The following is a 24,694-nucleotide window of genomic DNA, read 5'->3' as shown; positions in this document are numbered from 1 at the left end:
CAGGCCCAGATGAACTTTGTTTCTTGGGGGGTAGGGGTGGCGGGTGGTCTTGGTAGATCTCAGGATAGGCCCCAGGCTATTGGGCCCAAGTTTAAACCTTGGGTGTATAATTTACTTTGTGTGAGTTGTGAAATATCTCCAGTTCCTGTATTCTCATCTGCAAAATTAAGATAAAAATAGTCCTTATTTCCAAGGGTTGCTTGAAAGTTTGAATGAATGAAGTGTGCTATATATTTAAGCTACTTGCCACATAGTAAGTCATCAGTAAATATTAGAAATTGCTATTTTGGCCAGTGCTGGTATTGACATTGGCTTACCAAATTCATTCATCCATCTGCTCATTTAAAGTGTATTTGCTGAGCACCTATGGTTCATCAGCAATAAGTCAGAAATTAAGGACAGAAATTTTACATAAAATATAAATATATATATAGATTCTAATGTGTTAGTTTTTCTGAAAGTTTGTTTGGGTTTTTTGTTTGTTTCATTTTTGAGTTTTTTTAAGATGATAAGGCCTGCAAAAAAACTGGAGTTTTAAAATGCTCACCTACCACTTTCCTGGTTTTAAAGTTTTATTTTCCCGGTTAGGAAAGCTTCTGGTGGCCAACCCATCATGATTCCTGGAAGAAAATTTTCACTGTCACCCTCAAGAGGTCTGAGTTAGGAAACTCATGGCAGGACTTTAAAATTTTCACTTTCCAATTAGATTTTCCAAGATGTAAACATGATTTTTCTCCACATTATATTCCCCTTTATTGAGATATTGTTTAAAATGAGTCTTACAAAAATAAATAAAAGGTAAAAAGATACTTGAAGAACAGACCTTATGTCTAGGCAGATTTCCTGCTCTGATAGCTGATCCTGAGTGGGGATGGGAGATCACACTTCGGACCCTCAAGAGATGAGTGAAGTGAAGTGAAACTTGCTGAGTCATGTCCGACTCTTTGCAACCCCATGGACAGTAGCCCGCCAGGCTCCTCCATCCATGGAGTTCTCCAGGCAAGAATACTAGAGTGAGTTGCCATTTCCTTCCCCGGGGATCTTCCCAACCCAGGGGTAGAGCCTAGGTCTCCTGCACTGTAGGCAGACTCCTTACCATCTGAGTCACCAGGGTAGGTATTACGCTAAGTGAAATAAGTCAGACAGAGGAAGGCAAATATTGTATGATGTTGCTTATCATGTGAAATCTTAAAAATGCAACAAACTGGTGATTATAACAGAAAAAAAAAGGAACAGACTCACAGATATAAAGAACAAATTAGTGGTTACCAGTGGTGAGGGGACAATAAAGGGGTAGGGGATTAAGAGGCCCAAACTATTATGTGTAAAATAAACTACAAGTATATATTGTACAACACGAAGAATAAAGCCAATATTCTACATAAGTTTTTTAAAAGCATGAGCAGTTAAATATTCAAAAAAAGTAAATATTTAACATGTGTAAATATGTAAATATGTGTTTACATATGTAAATATGTTTTAAAAAAAGAAAAGAAAGAGAAGGATAGTCAAGATATGAGGCCAGGGTTCAAATCCCAGCTCCTACCATTCTTTCTGGGTGACCTTAGGCAAGTTGCTGACTCTACATTTCTATTTTTCTGATCTATAAAAGTAGGCAATAAAAATACCTATTTTGCAAGACTGTTATTCATTTAGATGAATGAAGTGCCTCATCTAGAACATCAGTAAGTACATATAAATTTTAGCTGTCAGTGTCAGTCATCAATCAATAATTTTTACCCCAAGAGTCAGTCTTACAGATGCAGCTTTCCTCCTAAAAGGAAAATTCTTCACCACACTTTCAAGATTTCATATATTACTATTCAACTGTCCTATGTGTCATTAAATATGAGGAGTAAAATCATATCCATCTTTAGATATGAAAACTGAGGCTTCAAGACTGGTTCTGTAAGTTTATAAAACTTATTGGTATGTTAGAAAAATAACACAAACTCAGACTGTCTGACCCCAATGCCGAGGCTTTTTATTTTAAACCTTCTTATACCAATGGGCCAGGTTGGGGGTGGGGAATGACTAAGTTTTTGCAAAAACCATAAGCCTTGAAGCCAGAAGGCATCATTGACTTTATCTGAAAATACACCCTGGCAGGGATATTTTTAAGTCATTAAAGTGAACATACTATCTCTCCAGCAGCCATTCTTCAAGAAAGCTTCATGTAGAGTTAGAATATCAATAGGTACTGAATGTCAAAATTGTAAAGAGAGCCTGTCTTGCTGATGAATGGACAATTACATCAAGTGTAAGAATCATAAAGCCAGTTTTGTCAAAGTTTGTGAAATAGGGAAATACATCAGTTTGCCTCTCCAATCCATCAGTTTGAAAACTGGAAGAAGTCTTGCAGAAACTGGAGAGCAGTCCAGGATTTCCTGCTGGATGAAGGTAAAGCAGCGGACCAATCAGAACAGGGCTCTCACCTCTGAGTTGGGTTGGCTCTGCAGATAGCTGTAGAATAGAAGATGTTAAAAAGTTATGTAGGGACTTACCTAGTGGTCCAGTGGTTAAGAATCTGCCTTCCAATGCCTCGAACGTGGGTCCTTTCCCTGGTAGGGGAACTAAGATCCCACATGCCGCAGGGCAACTAAGCCCAAGTGACAGAATAGAAGACCCAGTGCAGCCAAAAAAATAAAAAGATTTATGTAGAATGTGGAGACCCTCCAGAGGGCCAGGGACCATGCTAGGCACTTTACACAATACCCCCACGTAATTCTGTAATTAGAGGACCAGAGCCAAAGGACAGTGCTTCCGTAAGGTTGTTTTGACACAGTTTTACTTTTTTTAAAAGATGACTAGGTAATGTCAACTATTCTGACCCTTATTCTACCCCTGCACATCTTTTCATTTATCATTTTCATTGAAACCTGTTGCCTATTATGCACTGTTTGTACTAAAGCTTTCATCTACCCTTATTCCTGAACCTAGCCCATTTCACCCCACCCCACTCCATTCCTCATGGCTGGTATCAACCAGCAAAATCTAAATTTAAAAGCAAACTTCTTTCAGTAAGGAATCTGAATCCACTCTTCTGAACCCAAGCAACATTTGATTAAAGGGAGTTCTGGTATCAACACTTTATTCAAGGATTTCCCTGGTGGTCCAGTGGTTAAGACTCCACACTCTCAATGCAGGGGGCATGGGTTCGATCACTGGTCAGGGAACTAAGATCCCGCTTGCCACATGGTATGGCCAAAAAGAAAAAAAAGAAAGCTTTTATTTATGATCAACTCATAAGAAAATTATTATGAAGAGATTCCTCTCTGATAGTTGTGACTTTGTATTTCATTTCCAGACTCAAACGTCTCAAAATTCTTCTCTCAGTCCTCAAACATTTAGGCATTCCTATGGTGTTTCTTCTTCACAGGTGTTCCGCTCATTTCTTGGTCTTTTCCAGACTGGACAAAGTGAATTTATTAATTGCCTCATGTCAGCTGCTCCACACGAATTCTATTTGCATCTGTCAATGAGTAGGTTTAATCCAGTGCATTTTTTGTTTATTTATTTATTTTTGGCTGTTCTGGGTCTTCACTGCTGCTCAGGCTGTTCTCTAGTTGCAGAGAGTAGGGGCTACTCTCCAGCTGCAGTGCATGAGTTTCTCATTGTGGTGCCTTCTCGTTGCAGAGCTGGGGCTCTAGAGTACAGGCCCGGTAGTTGTGGTGCCCAGACTTAGCTGTTCCAAGGGATGTGGGATCTCCCAGGATCAGGGATCAAACCTGTGTCTCCTGCCTTGGCAGACAGATTCTTTACCACTGAGTCATCAGGGGAAGTGCCTGCTTAACCTCTTTGTACCAATTTATTGATACCAATATGTTGTGAGGGTTAACTGAGTTATTATATGTAAATATATTACATATCATATATAATGCATACAAATGTCTTATACATGAATATTACATATGTCAGGTATTCTCTCAAGTCATTATATAATTTTATTTATATAATTATGATTTAATTTTAAATTAATTTATTTATTTTTGATTGCTCTGGATCTTTGTTGGTACTTGTGGGCTTTCTCTAGTTGTAGTGAGCTGGGGCTACTCTTTGTTGCAGTGTATAGGCTTCTCATTTTGGAGGCTTCTTTCGTTGCAGAGCACGGGCTCTAGGCATATGAACTTCAGTAGTTGCAGCATGTGGGCTCAGTAATTGCAGCACAGGGGCTCGTTAGTTGCAGCTTGTGGGCTCTAGAGCACAGGCTCAGTAGTTATGGTTCCCAGGCTTACTTGCTCACGGCATGTGGAATCTTCCTGGACCAGGGATCAAACCCAGGTCCCTGGATTGGCAGGCAGATTCTTATCCGCTGTACCCCCGGGATGTCCTAGACCTTAAATTATATAATTATATATAATTTTAAATTATATATTTATATATTTACATTATTTTGCCAGTTTAAAATTAGATGTGTTGTCTGTTTAGATGGACACTTCACTCAGTAGTAATAAGCTGTTGTTCTAATTTTAGAGTCTTTATTTTTGATGCATCCCCAAGAGTAGGGATTGTGGTTGGGAAGGGAGGCAGGTTTGGGATGAGAAGTAGAGTAGAGATGGGGAAAGGTGGGGCCTTGAGATATGAACAAGGGACATATTTATTTAGTCGTTTTGTCAAAGTGCTGCTAGAAGAGAAAACGAGAGATGACCTGATGCTTCTGTCTCGCACATTACTCAGGGCTTTTTTCACTGAAAGTTTAATTACTGAAATTAATTTCAGTTCCCCAAGCTGTAGAGTCCCAGGTCAAAATGGCTGCACTAAGATCTCATCAAAATGTCATGTGTCCAATTCTTCAGCAGGTAAGGTGTGGTTCTGTTGTGAAAGTGTAAAGCTGAAATGGGTAGACTTAGAAACACACATCCTAGTGCAGGCCTGTGTGTCAGTGTGCCTGCTGGTAAAAAAAGGCTGGGGAGAAGAGCAAGCCCCAGACTGAGCCGTGATCAAAAGCTAGAAGACCTAGAAAGCCTAAAAACAGGCTTCCCTTGGACCAGAGAAGAGAAATAAGTGAGAGGTCAGAGAGGACTGAAACGCTCAGCTAAGTCCCTCGCTTGGCTAGGATTTGCTCAGTAAATCAGGGGCAGAAGGCAGTTAGTGCCGACACAGCCCCCACCTCTCCTGAGACCCACGGTGACACAGCCCATCCATCAAAGAGTTCACTCCCACGGAGCCCAGGGACACTGCAGATTCCCTCTCAACATAACTGCTCCAAGTAGATTTTCCCTTGAACACTGTCACTGGGACAGGATACATAATTTCCAGGGCCCAGTGCATGAAAATGTAGGGAACAATATTCAAAAATTGTTGAGTTTCAAGATGACTACAGGAGAGCATTAAGCCAGTGTGAGGCCCTTTTGAGCATGAGGCTGCGATCTTAAACCCACAAAGTCAGTCTTGTCTGCCACAGGTCAGATGGTCTGCATGCAGGCAGCTTACTGTGGGGAGCTATTGGAAACTCATCTATAAGGGATGAGGAGCAGGACAGGGCAAGGGGAGAAGCAGCAGGTTTTTCACATCAGGTGGCCAAAGTATTGGAGCTTCAGCTTCAACATCAGTCCTTTCAATGAAAATTCAGGGTTTATTTCCTTTAGGATTGACTGGTTTGATCTCCTTGCTGTCCAAAGGACTCTCAAGAGTCTTCTCCAACACCACAGTTCAAAATCATCAATTCTCAGCACTCAGCCTTCCTTATGGTTCAGCTCTTACATTCATACATGACTACTGGAAAAACCATAGCTTTGACAATATGGACTTTTGTTAGAAAAATAATGTCTCTGCTTTTTAATACACTGTCTAGGTTTGTCATAACTTTTCTTCCAAGGAGCAAGCAACTTTTAATATCATGGTTGCAGTCGCGACCAGATGCCATGATCTTCGCTTTTTGAATGTTGAGTTTTAAGCCAGCTTTTCCACTCTCCTCTTTCACCTTCATCATGAGGCTCTTTATTTCTTCACTTTCTGCCGTAAGGGTGGTGTCATCTGCATATCTGAGGTTATTGATATTTCTCCTGGCAATCTTGATTCCAGCTTGTGCTTCATCCAGCCTGGCATTTCACATGATGTACTCTGCATATAAGTTAAATAAGCAGGGTGACAAAACACGGCCTTGACATACTCCTTTTCCTATTTGGAACCAGTCTGTTGTTCCATGTCCAGTTCTCACTGTTGCTTCTTGATCTGCATACAGGCTTCTTGGTAAGCAAGTAAGGTGGTCTGGTATTACCATCTCTTTGAGAATTTTCCACAGTTTGCTGTGATCCACACAGTCAAAGGTTTTAGTGTAGTCAGTGAAGGAGACATAGATGTTTTTCTGGAATTCTTTGCTTTTGCAGTGATCCAGCAGATGTTGGCAATTTGATTTCTGGTTTTTCGGCCTTTTCTAAATCTAGCTTGTACATCTAGAAGTTCCTGGTTCATGTACTGTTGAAGCCTAGCTTGGGGAATTTTGAGCATTACTTTGCTAGCATGTGAAATGAATGCAATTGTGTGGTAGTTTGAACATTTTTTGGCATTGCCCTTTTTTGGGATTGGAATGAAAACTGACCTTTTCCAGTCCTGTGGCCACTGCTGAGTTTTCCAAATTGCTGGCATATTGAGTGTAGCACTTTCACAGCATCATCTTTTAGGATTTATTATAGTTCAGCTGGAATTCCTTTACCTCCACTAGCTTTGTTCATAGTGATGCTTCCTAAGGCCCACTTGACTTCACATTCCAGGATGTCTGGCTCTAGGTGAGTGATTACACCATCATGGTTATCTGGGTCATGAAGATCTTTTTTGTATAGTTCTGTGTATTTTTGCCACCTCTTTTTAATATATTCTGCTTCTGTTAGGTCCATACTATTTATGTCCTGTATTGTGCCCATCTTTGCAAGCAATGTTCCCTTGGTATCTCTAATTTTCTTGAAGAGATCTCTAGTCTTTCCCATTCTATTGTTTTCCTGTATTTCTTTGCATCGCTCACTTTGGAAGGCTTTCTTATGCCTCCTTGCTATTCTTTGGAACTCTGAATTCAAACGGATATATCTTTCCTTTTCTCCTTTGCCTTTCACTTCTCTTCTTTTCTCCGCTATTTGTAAGACCTCCTCAAACAACCATTTTGCCTTTTTGCATTTCTTTTTCTTGGGGAAGGTTTTGATCACTGCCTCCTGTACAATGTTACAAACCTCTGTCCATAGTTCTTCAGACACTCTGCCTATCATATCAAATCCCTTGAATCTATTTGTCACTTCCACTGTATAATCAAGGGATTTGATTTAGGTCATACCTGAATGGTCTAGTGGTTTTCCCTACTTTCTTCAATTTAAGTCTGACTTTTGCAATAAGGAGTTCATGATCTGAGCCACAGTCAGCTCCTGGTCTTGTTTTTGTGGCTGTCGTTAGTAGAGAGGAATTCCCATAAGGACTCACTCTCCCAGTGCTTCAGCATCTAACGCTCCGAGCAGCGCCTCTTCCTGAAAGGAGATCCAGGCTGAGCACACAGCATCCACCGCATATGCCACCCACATCAATCAATGGCAGATATTTTCCATTCCTGAAATAGATGTTGCAGTTGATGACCTTCTGAGACCAGTGTGATGAGGTCATTTCAGTAACATAAAACAAGGCAACCACAAGAAAAGAGAATACCAGGAAAAGGGCTGGGGATGCGGTGCCACTCCTCCATGTCAGGGGCAGAAGACCAGAGCACTGATTTTACTGGGAGGCTTGGGAACCGAAGCAGGTGCTTTAGAGACTTTGTAGCTTTTGTGTTGTTTTATCATCTGTATTTATTTTCTGAAATTTTCCCTTTTCACATTGAACAGATGCCAGTATTTTCAAAATGAAGTCTATTAAAAAACAAGAGGGAAAACAAAAGGCTAGGTTTTGTGTTTGCTGGGCTGGATGGATAGGGCACAGCATGTCTTCCAGGCCCACGGGGAAGTGACAGATCGACTGGAAATGTTAGACTCTCTCAGGCCAGGTGGACATTCAGGAAGGAGCAGGGACCCCTGTGCCCACGCCTGGAGATCTCATCTACTCATACCAGGAAGGCTTCTGTGTCTTGTTTAAATTAAGGAATCTCTTCAGGGCTACAGTGTCTATTTTAGATTCTAGTGCCAAGACTTCTGAGATGATGGATCCATTATTATGCTAATGATAATAATTAAGCCTTCTGATTATGATAAGCCCTACTTCCCACTTGGAGAATACTCTCCACCAAACGGCCCAAATCAACCCAAATGTTTTCTGAGACTCTCAAAAACACTATGACTATCAACAAGGAAGAAAATGATAATCTGGACACAAAAATTCAGAAATTCATCACTATGAAATTATTTTCTGGCTGCTCTAAAACTGCAAAATTTAAAGTTGAATAGCTTGTGATGGTATTTGTAGCAAAAATTTTAATTTCTAAACCAAATGTAATTAGTAAATTGCCAGTACACTGAAATGAATACACTAATAAGCAATAATTATTCTAAAAATGCTTATTTTATGAATCAGGTCAATATTTTTTTTCAATATTCCTAAACAGAGTGTATTTATAAAATGGCTTAAAATATATTATCTATCTTTCAGAATTGCAGTGCGTTTTATTCCAGTCTGGAGTTTGATTCCCGATTCTCATCCCAGTGTTAGAAGGTTTTTACATGTGTAATTCTGAGTGAAGTGTCTGAGTGAAGTAGGTGCTCAGAAATGGCTTTATCCTCTGGAACTTCGAACTTAATTGTTTACAAGCTTCAATCTTAAAAAAATAAGTAAATAAAACACAAAGGGAAGCAAATACCTTCATGAGAAAGAGCCTCGAGGCTCTGCCTCCCCTTCCAGAGCCCCGGTTCTATGCCAAGACCATCCTCAGAAGTCCTAATTTGCAGGAAGGAGACAGATCCTGGATTTCTTCCTCCATTGCTGTTGCTGTGTTCAGTCATGTCTGACTCTTTGCTGCTCCATGGACTGTAGCCCACCAGGTTCCTCTGTCCACGGGATCCTCCAGGCAAGAATACAGGAGTGGGTTGCCATTTCCTACCCCAGGGGATTTTCCCAACCCAGGGATCAAACCTGTATCTCTTGTGTCTGCTGCATTGGCAGGCAGATTTTTTACCACTGTGCCACCTGATAATATCACCCTCTATACCCAGCAGAACCCTGATTTAATGACAACCTCCTGAGGAAGTTCAAATAGTTAGAACAGACATATACTGATTGGAAGAAGTGTGTACTTGGAGGAAGGGCAGGGAGACCCTTACTTTCATTTCACCTCCCTTGGCTTCTAAGGGCCTCCAAAGACTGCCTCAAGCCACTGAGTATTGAAAACCACTCTCCTAAACATTGCCTGCTTTGCACAGGACTGTTGTCAGGATCAAAATGAGATTCTGCCATGAAAGCAAAGTGAAAAGGATTCCAAAGACTAACAACTTCTTCCTTTGTTCATAGTACTTTGTACAATTACTGACAAGTAAACCAATGATAAAATGCCTATCTCCCATTAATGGCTGCATGAAGGCAAAGTATTTACCTTTTCTCTGTACCTTTGTACCAAGTAAAGACTTGGTAAATATTTTTTTACTCTAAAAGAACGTAGCTTACTATCCCAAGACATGTAGAAAATTTATGTTAAAGCCCCAGGGAAGCTGTCAGCTATTAAGCTGGCAGGTCTTCCAAAGAATCACCTTTAAAATGTAAAATGCATACTATGCCAACATTTGTTGAATCTTTCTACCATGCCGGTGAGATTCTAAGTGCTTAACGTGATTATAATACCTGTGAGGAATATCTTATTATTATATTCCTTTTAAATGGGAAAATTGAGGCATAGAGATATGAAGTAACTTGCCAAGTCATACAGCAAATGAGTGTCAGAGTTTGGTTTCAAACAGGAAGGTCTTGCATCAGAGCCTAGGTTCTCAACCACTATTCAGCAGAATAAAAGCAGATGCTGTCACTGGTTCCTGGAGCTCTCGCGGGGGTGCTGTGTTCAACCCAGACAAAACCAGATGAACTCTCAGTTCCAACTGCATTCAATCAGTCCATTTTACCCTTTAGAAAATGCAGAAACGGAAGCTCAGAGATATAAAGGGTCTTGCAACAATTTATCACGCAACTAGCTGAGGTAGGCGTTCAGTGACCACTGAAGTCACTGAACTATTTAGTATCTGAAGTATCACAGGGCCTCAGCTTCAGGATCTAAATATGTTTGGGGAAGTGAGTGAATGTCTTGAATTTCATTTACGTCTTCTGAAAGCCACCACCCCTGCTTGGTATACAAAATGCAAGCTTCCCAGTCCTTCAGTTTGCAACTAGAGGCAGGATTTTACTTATCTAGGGCAAAGGACGCACATGGGGCATGCATTAAACTTTGCAAATTTCCAAAATTTCCTCAGATTCAAGTTCACCAGACCTGAAGTTTATAGTTTCTTTAGTTAGGAAACCAAGTGATTCCTCAGTCAGAAAGACACTGCCCTGAATTTGGAAGGGAAACTTCTTATCTGCCTGAGGCTTGGCTAAATAGAAAGAACCTGTGTGTTTTCTTTTTCAAGAAACCAGGACAAATCTCCTTATCCCTCCTTGGCCTGAAGCAGCCCCTCTGGTGGTCAGAGCACACAGCTCAGCTCCCTGTGTGACTCAGCCCCTTTCTCTGTGGTTTGGCTGGGCTCCTGGGAAAGGCCACACCACCGAAAGGGAGCGCCCACGGCATCCTGTGCCCAGCTCTTGTTCACCCTCCACAGGTGCCAGGTTTGACTGCCTTCAGGCCACCAAGATACACAGACAAGCTGGGATTCAGTTTGCAAGACCCAGTTTCCATCCCCAGCTGCTGCCAACAGCTTGCTGTATTCATAACCCTCTGGATTCCTTCAGAGGAAGCCAGTTATCTGCTAGACTTCCTTTGCTCTTCAAGACTCTATCTTGGCATCTCTGCCAAGGACATGTTTTGGCTGGATCCACTACTCTGGCCTCTGCACATCTCTGGGAAGCTGAGCTACAAGAAATATAGCCCAGGAGGTAGAAAGAGAGAGGGGGGTTTTGTCTGTTTAAATGCAGGACCCTACAAGAGGAATGTGCTCCAGGGACCACGTGCCCCTTGGACCAGTGACCAGCATCTTCCCAAGACTACTCTGCTGTTGCTGCTGCTGCTAAGTCGCTTCAGTCGTGTCCGACTCTGTGCGACCGCGTAGACGGTACCCCACCAGGCTCCTCTGTCCATGGGATTCTCTAGGCAAGAATACTGGAGTGGGTTGCCATTTCCTTCTCCATTCTGAGCTGCACTCAACCTTTGTAGAGACCAGAGTAAGAACATGCCAGCCTTCTTGGGATTTCTGGTTAACTCCACTCTGTGCAATAGGAGAGCAGGTAGAGGTGAGAAGTTTTCTGGTCTCTGTTAATATGTTCAGTGTATCTGCACTGGCCCTGTTCAGTGCCAGCTAAAACTTACAGGCCACAACATTCACTGACAATGAGTAGCTACGGTGAATGTGGCTGTTTCCCTAAGTGTTGTACAGTATAATCAATCATGTACGACTCTGCTGATGTCTCAGCTACTCAGGAAGGTCCTGCACATTTAAAAAAATTTTTTTTAATTGGAGTATAATTGCTTTACAATGTTGTGTTAGTTTCTGCTATGGGACAATGTGAATCAGCTATCGTTGTTGCTTAGTTGCTACGTCAGGTCCAATTCTTTTGCAGCCCCATGGACTGTAGCCCACCAGTCTCCTCTGTCCCTGGGATTTCCCAGGCAAGAATACTGGAGTAGGTTCCCGTTTCCTTCTCCAGGGCGTCTTCCCATGGATGATGGAACCCACGTCTCCTGCATTGCAGGCAGATTCTTTTACCATTGAGCCACCAGGAAATCTGGATTAGCAGTAAGTACACATATATCCCGTCCCTCTTAAGTCCTATACATTTTTAAGTTCAGTTCAGATCTCTGCTCTGACTCCTAGAGGTTTCTTCAACTAGTGATGATTATCACAAGGTTTGTTCAGATATTTTATATGTAGTGATATCTTCCAAATATCTTCTAGAGAGGAGAAAGATTGTCTTTCTCACCTTTCCATTTAGCATGACATCCAAAATTGAGCCTTCAATACAGTAGGAGCTCAATAAAAGTTACATTAATAGTAGTCTTACTGTAAAAGAGAATAGATTCAAACATGCAGATAATAATATTTGGCTTTTATTTTTTTACAGAGAGAGAAATGAAAGAGGAATTGGTCAGAATGCTTTATCTGGAGTCCTTTTAAGAGCATACTAAATGAAATATCCACGGAAACAATAACCTGATTTAATGATATGAACTTTGACTCTGTGATAACTGATTACCCTTAAAACCATCCTGGATTTGTTTCCCTAGAGAAGAGGAGGACACGAGCGCAGTTCTGTGAAACATTCCTTAGAGAGATTTCTCAGCACTAAATAAAAGTGTGGCTTCTCAATGCTGCAAACGATGTCCAGCTGTTAGTTTTGGCCAGGGACAAGCACTGAGCTGGCTCCAGTCAGAGATGGTAGGAAAAGATAAACATGGCTGTATGATGTCACTGAAATGGCCTTATTTTCATCAGAAGCTAAATTCAAATACCCTCAGGGAGATGGGTTGTTTTGTCTTGCTTTGAATTACTAGTTTTCTAAAATTCAGCTTTGCCTCTGTAGGTGGTGGAATTTTCCAGTGGACTCCAAGTCCCATGAAGAGAAGCTTGGGAATCTGTATTCTTCTGGGTGCCTGGAAAAAGTGCTCACCAGTGACTGTGAAGCAATAGATTTTCAGTCTGAGCCCTGCTTCCTGCACCAGATCTTGACTGGTATGTCTTTCAAAAGGCCATGAAGTTCTGCATTCAAGGATGGTAAGTCAGAGGTGGCACTTTGCTTCCAGCAGAGTCCATGGATCCTCAGAGAACTATTTTTTACTGACGAAAGAAATGGTAGGCTTCCCTGGTGGCTCAGACAGTAAAGAATCTGCCTGCAATGCAGAAGACATGGGAGACTTAGGTTCGATCCCTAGGTTGGGAAGATCCCCCAGAGAAGGGAATGGCAACCCACTCCAGCATTCTTGCCTGGAGAACCCCACGCACAAAGGAGCCTGTTGGTCGACAGTTCCATGAGGTCGCAAAGAGTCGGACAAGACTGAGTGACTAAGGACACAAAGAAATGGTAGGTGAGCTTTCAAAACGAGAAGAAACTCTAAGAAGAATAGTGAGGATGCAGGGTTTCCCAAACTGTCTCCCTTCCCACCTGCTACCTGCCTCCTCCCCAACCCAAACACATACCACACCTTTCTCCAAGACTCAAATCCATCTTGTGTAAGCAGTCTGGGAATGTCTAACTTCAGAGAGAGCTAATCCAGGCTATTGCATGAATTCTCGCAGCCATGTTCACAGAACAGGGATTGGGGGTCTTAAAGCACAGCGGAGCTTGAGCAGGTTTGGCAAATCATTCTTCTGTCCAGGTAAGACCTGATGATGCTATCATCAGACACTGCCTAATTTACAGAGTGGGTTGACTGAGTGGAATCAGAAACCAGTTCTCTGAATTCAATTTTTTTGCTGCCACTCCTTTGACTCTGCTTTGTGTGTATGTGTGTGTGCTTAAGTTTCTTCCTTTATAAAGTATGATTATAAATGCTAACATCATGGGGCTTTCTAAAGGATCAAATGAAGTATTTCAAGGTGTTTAACATGGAAAGTTGACTTGTGTTATTTGTTACTTGGTCTTAAAGGAAAGTCTACTTTTCCTCCATAATACAAGGATGGATTGATCTCTCAACTGAGAGTGATCTTGCCTTTCTATGCTCCTACTTTCTAGTCTTCTTGTTCAGTAATTTGGACTAGTATTTCAGGCCTAATATAATACAGGGGTTAGATGTTCACAAACTCTTTCAGAGAGAATCAAACCTTATATAACTCGGATAACACAAATCTCTATAGTTGCTGTGGAAAACATACAATACGCATTTTATCAATGTTCTAATCAAATTATCTCCTGGCTTCAGCAAGAAGGAGACTCACTAAAGGTAAATGCAGCACCCTGGAGACAGTGGTTATAATAATCACATTACAGATGGCTTTATCAATGTGAAAGACTAATACAGTGACAAAAAAGTCATTGGCCCTTTGGCTTTATTAAACTGTACAATTTAGTATACAAATTCATTCAAGAAAGTACAATGATATATATTCTACACAGACAACACCTGAATCTGAGTGATTGTAAAAGTGGAAACTGAAATTTGAATTTGGTTAATGGTGATATACAGTTTTCAGTTTCGTCACAAGCATTTTCACTTGTCATTGTGCAGTTGCCTATAACACTTAATATAAAGGGTCATTTTTCTCTCACTTTTTTAGAGACAGCTTCAAGACAGGAAGTAGAACATGGACTTTAATTCACAAATAAGTATGACTATATCCTGATACATAAGGGCACTAGGTTCAAAGATATTGAGGGACTTTCTCAAAAGCCAGGATGCAAGTCTCGAAAAAAAAAAAGTGTTTTAGGTGAGGCACTGTTTTCAAAGTGCTTTGGGAACAGCAAAGTGCAAAACAGAATTCTTGTAAACCACAGGCATTTAATAAGGAACTGCTCTGCCCAGTGGCCATTAGGACACTATAGGCTGAAGGCATCCTGGCCTTGAAAAAGTTTCCGGTGTGGAGGACACAGGTAGGCTGAAGAAGTGTATTCAGGATACAGCATGGGGCAAAGGTAAGTGTGGCCACTCCTAGAAAAGTGAAAGCAGAAGATGTTCTCAAGAAACCCTCAGGTGAGATGATTCATAAAGCTGAATAGCTAGATGTTCATCAGAAACACAGTGTGAAGAAAAGAACATCAGAGGAAAGGAGCAGCATGGGCTGGGGAACAGCATGATCAGGTTTATAGTTTCATAGTCTTTGGGGCAGCTGCCTGGAAAGGGGACTGGAAACAGGGCTCCACTTCACAGTAATAGACCAGCCAACAGATGGTGACCACTAGACTAAGGCAGTGAGGTCTTGAGGTGAAGAGGCAAAGTTGGTAAAAGAGTTGTTAAAGAGGGTGAGTTGACAGAATTTGGTCACTCTTCAAGTATGCAGGGGAGAGAGAAATGAGGAGCAAGGATGACATCCAGGTTTCCAGCTTGAGGACTGGGGTGGTTGGCAGTATCATTCAGTTCAGTTCAGTTCAGTCGCTCAGTCGTGTCCGACTCTTTGTGACCCCATGAACCGCAGCACGCCAGGCCTCTCTGTCCGTCACCAACTCCCGGAGTCTACCCAAACCCATGTCCATTGAGTCAGTGATGCCATCCAACCATCTCATCCTCTGTCGTCCCCTCCTCCTCCCGCCCCCAATCCTTCCCAGCATTAGGGTCTTTTCCAATGAGTCAACTCTTCACATGAGGTGGCCAAAGTATTGGAGTTTCAACTTCAACATCAGTCCTTCCAATGAACATCCAGGACTGATCTCCTTTAGGATGGATTGGTTGGATCTTCTCACAGTCCAAGGGACTCTCAAGAGTCTTCTCCAACACCACAGTTCAAAAGCATCAATTCTTCGGCACTCAGCTTTCTTCACTGTCCAACTCTCACATCCATACATGACCACTGGAAAAACCATAGCCTTGACTAGTTGGACCTTTTTGGCAAAGTAATGTCTCTGCTTTTAAATATGCTATCTCACTAAGAAGGAAAACCCTCCTTAGTTTTCCTAAGGAGTCAAATATAAGAAATAGTTGGCTGAATAATGTCCTCAAGTGCCTTTCTTAGATCTGAGTCATTATGGATGACATGACTTTTTTTTTTTAAGCTGCTCAGCCTGGCATGTGGGATCTTAGTTCCCCTAACCAGGGATCGAACCTGTATCCCCTTGTGATGGAAGCACAGATTCTTAACCACTGGACCACCAGGGAATTCCCAGACCTCACCTTTTGATTCAGGGTAGTTTCTTCTCATCCACCTTCTTGGGATCTTAGGTAGCAATTAACTGCAGGAGGGGAATCACAACGTGTCAACTCTATTTTCCAAATGATTAACCTGCAGTAAAACCAAAGGCAACATGGATTTCCAGTCAAAAACACAGGTGCATGCTCTTAGCAAAGTGTCCATGTAATTTGTATTTCAGTATATGTCAGGGCCTAATAAGCACCTGCTATATTTTTATGGTCAGGTAGTAGGATTTAATAAGACCCTGCTGAGTGGAAAATTACACTGCCTGTGAATCCAGACTGTAGGTGTAGATAATGGAAACCTGCAATAAGGCTCGAGCTCCAGGGGCTCCGGGACATCTGCATGCAGGTGGAAAAGTCTCTGTCAGACATCCTCAGGGCAACTTAGGTAGGAGTCCTCATGATGGCTACTCAACTCGGTTGAAGTCAAGGGCATTCCTCTTGGAGGAATGTAGCTCCATGGGGAGCATGGAGCTTGGCTAATGGTCAGTGTCTTTGGTGAACATAGCTCTGGGTCAAGCGCACAGTTTGGGGAGGAGGACTTTAGCTGGATTCTAGACCCATTGGTTCAATCATGTGCACTCCGATGCTTGATACAACTGGACGCCACTGTGCAAGGAAGCCCTGGAACCCTGGAAAACAGCTGTTAACCCTCCAGCCTGCAAGAGGGAGCAGGAGACCATGTTATTAGCAATCGAAGAATCCCTTATAACAAAGCACAATGTAAAGGGTATTGATTACTCACTGTGTGCTAGGCACTACGGGAAACAGGCAAACATTTATTGAATCAGTGAGTAAGCAAATTAAAGAGCATGTCTCTATTCATGGCCATCATATATGGGGCTTAAAACACATCCCTGGGAAGGAAAGGAAGCAGAGAAGCTAAAAATCATCTGATCATACAAAAACTAAATTTTTTACTAGTACAAAGAATAGGATTATGCTTTTAGTCTTGCTTTTTCCATTCAAATCCTAGTGTCATGGATTAAAATACTAATTGCCCCATATTCCAGCTAGGAGAAAAAGCCCTTGGTCTTTAAAATCGGGATCTTGGTGTCGATTTGAGTCTGTAAGCAGGATGTGCCACCAGATCCCATCAGCGATCAAAAATAATTTTCTTTCCTCACTCAGCATTTCACATCACCCTGAAATGGAAATCTTTCTATTAGGAAAGAACAGAGGATGTAAATATATGCCTAAGGAATCCTTTAAACAGTTTTAAAAGAAACATTAAGAATCCACTCTCTGCTGTATTACTTTTCAAGCTTTAGGGTCCACCATGGGAGGCAGGACAAAGACAGACTCTCCTCCGAGTGAGCACATTTTGACATCTTCAAGCTTGAACCTTCTTGTAGTATTATTTAACCAGGATCAAGCTAATGCAATCTTTCAGTGTAATTTGCTAAGTTACCCATTGATGGTTTAGAGAAGGATTTCTCAACCTCAGCACCACAGAGATTTTAGGTAAGATAATTCTTTGTTGGGGTTGTGGGGAGGTGGCTGTCCTGTATGTTGTAAAAAGCTTAGCAGCATTCCTGACCCCTACCCATTAGATGACAGTAGCAATCTGCCGCTTCAGTTGTGACAACAAAAATGTCTCCAGCCTTGCCAAATCACCCTGGTTGAGAAAAACTGACCTGGAGTAGCGCTACCTCTCAAACCCAAGTTCAGTCAGACACAAGGAGTCAGTTGAGCATCTGAAGGGCAACAGGGAACTACTCAATCTGCTGTTGTGCTGACAAAGACTTAGGACAAATGAGTTAAAATTCTCTCATTGGTCAAGGCCCAGTAAATTTAAGGTACTGAGCAAATAGTTTACTACAAATATGAAAAGTGACTTGGTCTGTCATCCCTGCCCAGGCTCTAAGATCTTGCTGATTCTTTTTTACCAGACAGAAAATTTTCAAAACAATTAGAGTATCTTTTCATCCTATATGGAGCAAGGGACAGACACTCAATTCAAAATGGCTTAAGCAAAAAGAGAAGATTTTCGGGACTTCCCTAGTGATCCAGCAGCTAGGATTCTGCACTCCCAATGCAGGGGGCCCAGTTTCCATCCCTGGTCAGGGAACGACATCCCACATGCCATGTTGCACCTAAAAAATTCCCCCTACCACCCCCCCCACCCCCGTGCTTCAATTAATAGATCCTGCATGCCGCAACTAAGATTCCGCCCAGTCAAACAAATAAAAGATGGTTTTTATTGGGTCATATAATGGAAAATCTAGGGATAAAACTGTCTTTAAACGCATCTGGATCAAGGTATTCAAACAATGACACCAAAAATATCTCACTTTTATCTTCTGGTTTTTTTTCTCTGTTTTGGCTTCATTTTCAAGATACTTTTCCAAGATGGTGACAGAGATAGCCATTGAAGGTCCAGGATGATTTCTTGGAAACAACACCAGTGGAGAGAGAAGGTCTCTTTCCCAAAAGTTTTGGCCAGAATTCCAGGGTTAGTCTCATTGGCCTGACTTGGATCAGGTATCCATTGATGAACCAATCATTGCGGCCAGAGAAACAGAACATGTCACACGATTTCCCAGAATTGTCAGCACAGCCCTGTGGTACACAGCTGCTAGGGCGGCCTCCACTGGTTCCTGTCTCCTGGTTTTCCTGACTTCATGTATTCTCTCCTTCTTGAGCATATGCTGGACTCACTTTTTTAAAAAAATATTTATGTATTTATTTGACTGCATAACGTCTTGGGGCATGCAGGACCTTTCATTGTGGCAATCAGGCTCAGTAGTTGTGACACCCATGCTTAGCTGCCCTGCCACGTGTGGAATCTTAGTTCCCCAATCAGGGATTGAACCTGCGTCCCTACATTACAAGGTGGATTCTTACCCTCTGGACCACAGGGGAAGTCCTTGGACTAACTTCTAATGGATAGAATTAAGTAAAAGTAATAGGATGTCACCAGTTCAGGTTCAACGCATGATACAGGGTGCTCGGGGCTGGAGCACCGGGATGACCTGGAGGGATGGGCTGGGGAGGGAGGTGGAAGAGGGATTCTGGAAGGGGAAAACATGTACACTCATGGTGGATTCATATCAATGTATGGCAAAACAAATACAATATTGTAAAGTTAAAAAATAGAAAATAAACTAATTTAAAAAAATAAATAAGTAAAAAATAAAAGAAAAAAAATTAAGTATATTTAAGGTATATACAAAAAAAAAAAAGTAATAGGATGTCACTTATGAGATTATGTTACTTCCATCTCACTTAACCCTGCCAAATTGTCAACTGCCCTATGAAGAGGACTACTTGGCAATAAATTGATGGCTCTGTCAAGAGCAGCAAGGATTCAACCCCTGCCAACCACCTTGTGGGTCAGTTTAGAAGCACATCTCCCCTTAATTGAGCCTTAGGAGATTTTAACAATGACTAACAAATTATCCTGTGAGAGATCTTGAGGCAAATATAGGCTACACTCAAATTCCCGATGCTTAGAAGCTATGAGATACTGTTTTTTGTTTTAATCTATTAAGTTGAGTTATTTGTTATACAGCAATAGATAACTAATATACACATACACACCCCTAGGAATATAGGATGGGGAACTTTTCAACAAATATCATGGCCTCAGATTGAATGAGACATAGCTCCAAAGAAAGTCAGGTGCTCAAAAATACATATTCATTACAACATCCAATTTAGGCTGTTTTGATTGAACATATAAGCTTCTGGCACCTTAGCCTCAGAAGGAAAACTGATAGGCTTTCACATGACTATCAGGAATCAATCTGTACTGACTTGGCCTACAAGAGACTTTGCAAAGCCACATGTCCTGGGGGCGGTGGGGGAGCCCAGTGTTGACAGCTAATTTTTCCTCCATTCACCCTGGAGACCAAGTTTAAGTGGAATTTTTCTATCGCTTTAGACCTGTCTGCTTTGGATTTTTGGTTTCCATTGTTACATAAGCTTTAAAGTCTCCCTGTTGACAAAGACAGTTTTTGTTCCCATTAAACAGGAAATTGAACAGCCTAAGAAGCTGACATTTCGATGAATCTTTTGCCACACTATCATAAATTTGTAGTGGCATAAATTTGAAATAGTAGCACTAAGGTCTTGATTGGAAATTTTCTTCCAAAATATCCTGCATGCTCATACTCAGTTGCTCAGATGTGTCCAACTCTTTGCAACCCCATGGACTGTAGCCCACCAGACTCCTCTGTCCATGGGATTTTTCAGGCAATAATACTGGAGTGGGTTGCCATTTTCTTCTCCAGAGGATCTTCCTGACCCAGGGATTGAATTGGCATCTTCGCCTCTTGCATTGGTAGGCAGATTCTTTTATCACTGAGCCAAGTGGGAAGCCCCCAAAATGTCCTGGAAGCACTAAAATAAGGTACTAGCAAGCCTCTGGATTCCTTCAGGTGCTCCAGAATATGTAATATGTAGGGTGGAATTCTTGTCTTCTCACTTCTGTATCCTAATAGAAAACAGATCACGTTTGATCACAGTAAGAGTGAAAGTTAAGTAAAGTACTCAGGAGACAATGCTTTGCTAATGATAATCCACTGGAGCCCAAGTCTCTCTAAATCGCCCATGATGAAAAGTCACACAGTGGAGAGATTTTAGGAGATCACTTGAATACTGGGAGAACTCAACATCGAGTACTAATAGGACCATTCAAAGTACATTATTTTATGTAGCTTCTGCAGAGTGTGGTATTTAATTGATGCTATGTAGCATGATTAATTTATTTTTAGATAGTTTGATCTAGTAAAAAGATGAGTATGACATTGATGGATTTAGTCAATGTGTGTTTTCAGAATAAAAACTGCTCAATGGTCTACTAGATTTCTGTAATCCTTCCATTAACACTGAGATCTCTACTAACCATAGTTCTTGATAATGAACTTTTAAAGATCTGTTTATTCATGGCTGAGGTTTAAAAAAATGTCTGTATGACCTAACTTTAGTCAAAGTTCCAGATGCTAAAATCGTGGAGAAGAATAGTGTATCAGATGAGATCTTTGAAGAGCCAAGGTTTCCCTCTGAGGCCCAGGTAAGACCAGGTAAGAGTGTGATTTGTCTTTCTTTGCATATTTTGCAACAATAACAACAATCTCAAAAACATTTTTAAGTTTATTTTCTTAATTTGCACTGATCTACATTTCCCAAGACCAAAAGAATCTCATTAATGACAACAGGACAGTTTTCTAGCTCTAACCCATTCACACATGTTTGGGGAGTTTAGTTGCCTCATAATTCTCCCAAGTAGCCAAGGAAATTCCTTGGTACATGAAGTGAGTGTAGGTATGGAGATGATTGGATTATGAATAGACCGTACCATCCTTAATGCAAGTTCTTTTTAAAAAATTCATTAATCTTATTGAAGTGTGTGTGGGGTTGGGGGAGGGTTTGGGTGGCTGGGTGGGAGCACAGTTGTATACAACTCTTTTTCGACCCCATGAACTGTAGCCCTCCAGGCTCCTCTGTCCCATGGGAATCTCCAGGCAAGAATACTGGAATGGGTTGCCATTTCTTCCTCCAGGGTATCTTCCCCATCCAGGGATTGAATCCAGATCTCCTGCATTGGCAGGCAGATTTTTTTTTACCACTGCACCATCGGAGAAGCCCTTATTGAAGTATAGCTGATTTAAAATAAGTTAGTTTTGGGTGGACAGCACAGTGATTCAGATAGATAGGTAGATAGAGAGAGAGAGAGAGATTCTTTAGATTCTTTTCCCTTATAAGTTATTACAAAATGTTGCGTATAGTTCCCTGTGCTCTACAGTAGGGTCCTTGTTGGTTAATCCTGCAAGTTTTTGTAGCTGCAGTGTGTAACCTGCTGGTTCCTTCTCTTCTACTAGGGAGACTGCTCCCTCAGTGTCAGATCTAGAACAGATCCCACCTGCCCCATTCCAGAGACACGCCAGCCTCTGTGTCATAGGCCCCAACAGTCCTCTCACTGAAGTACAGCAGTGCCTTTTGCTTTCAAGCTCCTACAGAGATGAGCAAAAACGCTCCTGGTTCTTTACACTTTACTGTTTCATCTCCCAAGGACTCTAGTACATATTCTGGGAGATCTGGAAAAAGAGCAGATCTCAAAACTTGTAATTGAGCTTTCTCCTGATGTTGGTTTCTCATCCTTGAGCCAAGTTTGTGTAGAGAACTCTCTCTGCCCTAAAGGATGAGTCTTGCTACCCCACTGACCATCTAGACTTATCTGCAAACCTGTGATACACAGTTGAGGCCCTCAAGTTTAGACATCTCAAGTTCTCACAACAGGAGGTGAGCACTGCAGATATGAATTAAGTAATACTGAGCCCATGTGTGAAATATAACACAATGTGTTTGGGATGATCCAAAATCTTTTTTTTTTTTTATTGTTATCTCTTGTATTGATCTTAATGAAAGAAAACTCAAGAAACAATTACTATTGACTATGGTGAATTACTATTGACTATGACAATGCAGGAGAAGTAAGAGTCACAGGTTCGATCCCCAGGTTGGGAAGATCCTCTGGAGGAAAGCATGGCAACTTACTCCAGTATTCTTGCTTGGAGATTCCCATGAACAGAGAAGTCTGGCAGTCTACAGTCCATGGGGTCGCAAAGAGTCAGATGTGACTAAAGGGACTTACACACACACACACACACGAAGTAAAGAAGCAAATTAATTACAGAATTTAATACTTATTTTTGTCTGCTACAAACATGGCCTAACTGTAAAGTATTTCAGCTTATTATGAAGAACCAGGCTCTGAACTCAAATCGCCACTTAGAAGCTATTAATATGTAAATTCCCCTCATCACTTAATCTCCTAGAGGCTCAGTTTCCTAAATTGCAAAATGGGGATAAGACAGCCATTATCCCACGGTATTATTGTCAGAATTAAAAGAGCTACTGAACTTAAACAGAGCACAGTACCTGGCACAGAATAAGCACCCAGCCAAGCTTTCAACCATTATGTATATGGCTTGTGTGTGGACGTCAAACTTTCTTTATAATACAGATGTTCAAGTCCCACTAGACGGTGGTAAAGCATTTATGAAAAGGCTTACTGCTAGTTTAGAAAACTGACCTCCAATCTTGATGAAGGGTGACATTTCTAATTTTTCCTGTTACTATGTAAATAGCACGAGATTCTCACCAATAAATATCCTCATTTTGTATAAACAGATTCCTAGCTTTCTCTGCAGTGGAGGGCAGATCTTCTTCTTTTGAGAATGCTCTAGCTTGTCCCCGAATCAATCCATGCTGAGTTTACTATTCAGATCAGATTATTACCAGGCAGTTGGAGTGGTCAAATTCCCACAGCCAATTTTCTATTAAAAATCCCAAGTAATTGAAATGGGAGGAAGGTATCCAGTAAAAGTCAGTGTGAATAATTTAGCAGAGTAGCTGTCTGCAGCCTCCAAGGCAACAAATTCAAGGCATTTTATTAGAGGGTTGACAAAGCCACAGTTTTCTCCAGAGCCTCTGGCTGCAACCCACCCATCTCATCAAGAACAAGGAGAGTGGGGAAACAAGCCAGCCTGGGGGATCGAGGATTAATCCTTGCCTGATACCTGAGTGATCCTGTGAATGCCAAATGTGAACAGTGATGCTGTACTTGATATTTTTGTAAAGGTCAGTGTTGAGAAACATCATGACTGACTGCAGTGGTCAGTAAACAGGGGCCCTGTGTCCCTCCCTGGCTCTGTCAGTTTCTTCAAGGGGTAGACCCATGCTAGTGATAGAGATAGGCTGGTTGTTGTTTTGTTAAATTCACCTCAAATCTCAATTGAGTGACATTTCTATTTTTTTTTCCTGCTCCTAGGTAACTAGAACAAAATTCTCACAAATAAATGCCCTCTATCCCTAGTCAGGACTAGTCAGAAGTTGGAGACACAAATGACAGAAACCCAACTCAAAATAAATTCAGTAAAAAGAGAACTAGTTTATGTATGCTGCTGTTTAAGAATCGAAAACTATAGGACTGAATGAGGCTGTAGATTAGATTGAAGTTCACTGGGTAAGATATCTGGAAGTCAACAACCTAGGTCAGAATCTCCATGACTCAAGGGCCCTATTGTCAGAGGGGTAGAGATGGACATCCAATACCAGAAAAAAATGTCTGGAAGAATAATGTGATGCATAATAAAATCAAAATGAGAGGTTCTAGATGTTCAGTGAGCTATTCCAATTACCTATATGTTCATAGAAGTCATTTAAAGTTGCTGTAAACCCTATGGCCAACTGTTATGGATTGAATTATGCCCCCCAACCCACCACAAAGTTCACATACTGAAGTTTTACCTTCTTCTATCCTTCTAAGTTCTTGGCTGAGACCCTTGTTCAGTTCAGTTCAGTCGCTCAGTTGTGTTCGACTCTTTGCGACCCCATAGACTGCATGCAGCACACCAGGCTTCCTTGTCCATTATCAACTCCTGGAGTTTACTCAAACTCATGCCCATTGAGTTGGTGATGCCATCCAACCATCTCATCCTCTGTCATCCCTTTCTCCACCTGCCTTGTAATAAAAGACAGATTAACAAATAAGAGGAGAAACAAACAGAAGTTTAATAACTTGTATACATCATGTACATATGGGAGTACCCAGTGAAAGAGGAATAACTCTCCAAGGTGTCTTAGAACTACAGCTTAAATTGCATCTTCAGTTAAAGACCAAAGAAAGAAAGATGTGGGAGGAGGCCAGTCCTGGGAGCTTACCTGGAAAAATAAGGTCAGCAGAGTATAGTTTGTTATACAGATTTAAGCAGGTACTTTCTCCATTATGATTCAGAATCATCCTTCTCTTCCTATTACAGGGAGACAGGGAGACACCCTTACAATGGAGAGTTCCTTCATAAATGC

General features: G+C 41.5%; 1 protein-coding gene across 1 annotated transcript in view; it reads right to left on the bottom strand.

The window, feature by feature from the left end:
- Positions 1–12,126: 12,126 nt before the first annotated feature.
- The window catches only part of SNX18 (sorting nexin 18), a 96,193-nt gene continuing 83,625 nt past the window's right edge, over positions 12,127–24,694 (bottom strand). Inside the window, exons 3-6 of the transcript XR_014061467.1 lie at positions 24,137–24,350; positions 22,382–22,473; positions 15,860–15,968; positions 12,127–12,928 (exon numbers count right to left, since the gene is read on the bottom strand). The gene's annotated coding sequence lies outside the window, so the exon portion shown is untranslated. The remainder of the gene's footprint in view (positions 12,929–15,859; positions 15,969–22,381; positions 22,474–24,136; positions 24,351–24,694) is intronic.

This window comes from Giraffa tippelskirchi, chromosome 8 (assembly GCF_054371585.1).
Source record: "Giraffa tippelskirchi isolate mGirTip1 chromosome 8, T2T-mGirTip1v1.2.pri, whole genome shotgun sequence".
Lineage (NCBI taxonomy): Eukaryota > Metazoa > Chordata > Mammalia > Artiodactyla > Giraffidae > Giraffa > Giraffa tippelskirchi.
Note: the sequence above shows the minus strand (reverse complement) of the source record. Positions and strands in the feature narration are given on the sequence as shown.